Raw genomic sequence first — 285 nt, forward strand, 5'->3', positions numbered from 1 at the left:
CGGGGCGCTCCCCCCTCGAAGGCGAGACCGTCGCCAGAACCGCCGGGTCAAATCCGGCTGAGCTACCCGCGTTACAGGTCTCAAAGTCGGCTTCAGCAGTCACATTCAATCCCATTCCCTTTTGGAACACTTCCCGCCGTTAACAATGCACGATATTCGGACTGAACACGGGGGCCGGTCCGCCCTCGAAGTCAACACCGTCCGCAGAACCGCCGGGGCAAATCCGGCTGAGCTACCCCGCCCCCGAACACTCAAAGTCCCTCTGAAGCCTTGCATTCGCCTCCT

Source organism: Chiloscyllium punctatum, unplaced genomic scaffold, assembly GCF_047496795.1.
Source record: "Chiloscyllium punctatum isolate Juve2018m unplaced genomic scaffold, sChiPun1.3 scaffold_698, whole genome shotgun sequence".
Classification (NCBI taxonomy): Eukaryota; Metazoa; Chordata; class Chondrichthyes; order Orectolobiformes; family Hemiscylliidae; genus Chiloscyllium; species Chiloscyllium punctatum.